Raw genomic sequence first — 2,835 nt, 5'->3', positions numbered from 1 at the left:
ACCTGGAGCTAAACATTATGTTACTAAAAAACAAATGGATCACTGGAGAAATTAATGTGGAAATCAAAATATACCCAGATAGTCCCAATCTGAATCAATATTATGAAAAGTGTACAGGTGAGTCCCAGACAGAATAATATTATGAGAAGGCTGATTTAGTTTAGATAAAAACTTGGAGGAGTTGTTGAAGAGAATCTCTTCACAGTTGTCTTTCTCAGGAGTCTAGTGTGTCAAACATCTTGGCACATTGTAAGCAGCTGACACGAATTAGCCCACGTAACTGCCCTCACACTGCTCCACTGCTTGGGGAAAGTTGGCGTGCACACACTAAAATTAAATATTGCTACTAGGGCATGACTCAGGCAAGAACTTTGAGGGAAAAGATAGAAACTGCAATGTACAAATCATAATCTATTAATTTCCATAACTGAGTTTGCTTTCAATGGCGCTGTGAAAATCTGATATGCCATTGAATTAATAAAAGAAGTCAATGGAGTGCCTCAAGTTGATCTGCTAAGTAAATTACACAGTATATTTTAGATCCTTACAGCCAGATTGTGATTACAGCAAGAAATATATCAATGGAAAATTCTCACTTATCTCTTCTTTAACTTATGGTGAAAACAAAAATGCTGTTTTGAAGATTGGATGGCAAGAACAAGAAAAGTCAAGTTCAGAATGGTGACATCAATGTATTATTTTTGGAAAACTAGAGAACGACTGTGCTAAAGTTTTCTAAGATGGGGACACCACTGCAGTGGCTGGATTTGTTGATTTGTCAGCAGCATCAACAAGCAAAGATGTTAAACACTGCTTATTTTTGAAAGCATCTGATGATTTCAAATCAACTGCTTATGTTTATGTAATCTGTAAGAGATTTTTCTACAGAATCAATGTCTTTGGTTCCAACAATGCATTATAAATACATACCCCTGAATCAACCTAAGGGTGGCATGTCAACATCTGTAGTACTGTGATGTTCTTTAAGCTTCCATATCTCCATAAGCAAAGGAAGTGTTTACTGCTTGGTTGTAACAGTTGTGGACCTGACAAATGTAAAGTTAACCTGCCTATTCTTTAGTGGAAATTATAAGCCCTTCCAATAATTTATAAAAATGAAGACATTGTTCACTTTCACAGGCTGTAGTAAACACTGCAGTGCTATATGATTCCACAGGTAGTTGACTCTCTGGATGCTCAACTGAGGATACAGAGGGCTGACTATAAGTTATAAGAGGATTTTCAGTTCTGTGGATGATCCAAGTGTAAAAAATGAGACTCAAGGTATCACCAGTTCTGGCTTTATGTCTTTGACATTTGAGGGAAGATTAGGATCTCCCATTATACCTTGTACTTCAAGCAAGGGTTTTAACTTCACCACTGAGGACCACAAAATGGTAGAGGCTTTACGTGTTTGGGAATCTATTCATATTTCACCTTCTTCAACATTAGTGAAATTATGTGATGTTCAGCCAATGCAGTAGTTTGACCTGACCTGTCAGCTCTTGGGCAAAGCAGAAGTGGATGGAGCATGATATCTTCTAAAGGTATGGGATGGCACCAGGACACCATTCCCATCTTGGAGAGTCTTAACACAAGACCTTGTTCTTGAAGGTAATTTAAATAACTTCCATTGGCTTCAAAATCTGACAATAGACATTTTAGTCTATGATAACCATGTTCAAGTGGCCAAATCTCTGAAGGTTGGAAGTTTTCTTAGAATTTATAGCCTCCCTGCAAGGCTTCAATAAGTCAATTCAGAGAATACGGCAACATTTTTGGCCCTAGATTTTCATCTCCATGGAGGTACCAGTTATGGTCAGGAAATCAGAGTCTTGCCAGAAAGTAAGTGATGTGGATCAACTGAAAAAAAGGTTTTCAAATCTGCAGATTTGCCAGCAAATCAGTGTTTAGATAATATATGTCAATCCCAAAGGGAGGACACCTTTTCAAATATTTCAAGCTCTAGATCAGTCTCACTCTATGAGGTTGACAGATGATAATGTGCAAAAATAGAATGTGTATATGTATGTGTAACGGGGTCACCATGACGTACAGTAGAAAAAAAAAATTGTATTGGGGAAATAACTATTAAAAAATAAAAAATAAAATAATTATAAATTTTTTAAAAAAGATGTCAACAGTTTTCAGCTAGAATACTTACAGATGTTTGGAGAAAACCCCACCATGTCCCATTTTGAAACAAAAAACTCTTAAACAGGATCATGTCCAAGCAAAAATAAGGTCATATCGACCCAGAAGACTCTTTCAGTCTGTTAGATTTTATTGCCCTAAGGGTCATTCACTGCAACAAGTTCCATATGAGGGCAATTTGGATATAATTTTTCAAGAGGGTGAAAACAAACCCCAGATACTAAACTACAAAACACATCACTATATGATTCAAAAATCTGGACCACTAAAGATCAAGGAGAATGAAAAGTAGCAATTCATTTTCTGAAAAATTATGCTATTCTCTCACTTTCAAATGATTGCCTATTTTTTTTTTTTTTGTCTTTTGCCATTTGTTGGGCCTCTCCCACGGCATATGGAGGTTCCCAGGCTAGGGGTCTAATCGGAGCTGTTGACACCAGCCTATGCCAGAGCCACAGCAACGCGGGATCCGAGCTGCGTCTGCCACCTACACCACAGCTCACGGCAACGCCGGATCGTTAACCCACTGAGCAAGGGCAGGGACCGAACCCGCAACCTCATGGTTCCTAGTCGGATTTGTTAACCACTGCGCCACGACGGGAACTCCATATCGTGTTTTTGTATTCCTTTTCTCATGTTTCATTGCTGGTATACAGAAATGCAACTGACTTCTGAATGTGA

The 2,835-nt window shown here is 38.1% G+C and overlaps 1 pseudogene; it reads left to right on the top strand.

The window, feature by feature from the left end:
• Positions 1-893: 893 nt before the first annotated feature.
• Positions 894-2,493, top strand: LOC110258523 (annotated as a pseudogene).
• Positions 2,494-2,835: the final 342 nt, after the last annotated feature.

Source organism: Sus scrofa, unplaced genomic scaffold (genome assembly GCF_000003025.6).
Source record: "Sus scrofa isolate TJ Tabasco breed Duroc unplaced genomic scaffold, Sscrofa11.1 Contig2266, whole genome shotgun sequence".
In the NCBI taxonomy this organism is placed as follows: domain Eukaryota; kingdom Metazoa; phylum Chordata; class Mammalia; order Artiodactyla; family Suidae; genus Sus; species Sus scrofa.
Note: the sequence above shows the minus strand (reverse complement) of the source record. Positions and strands in the feature narration are given on the sequence as shown.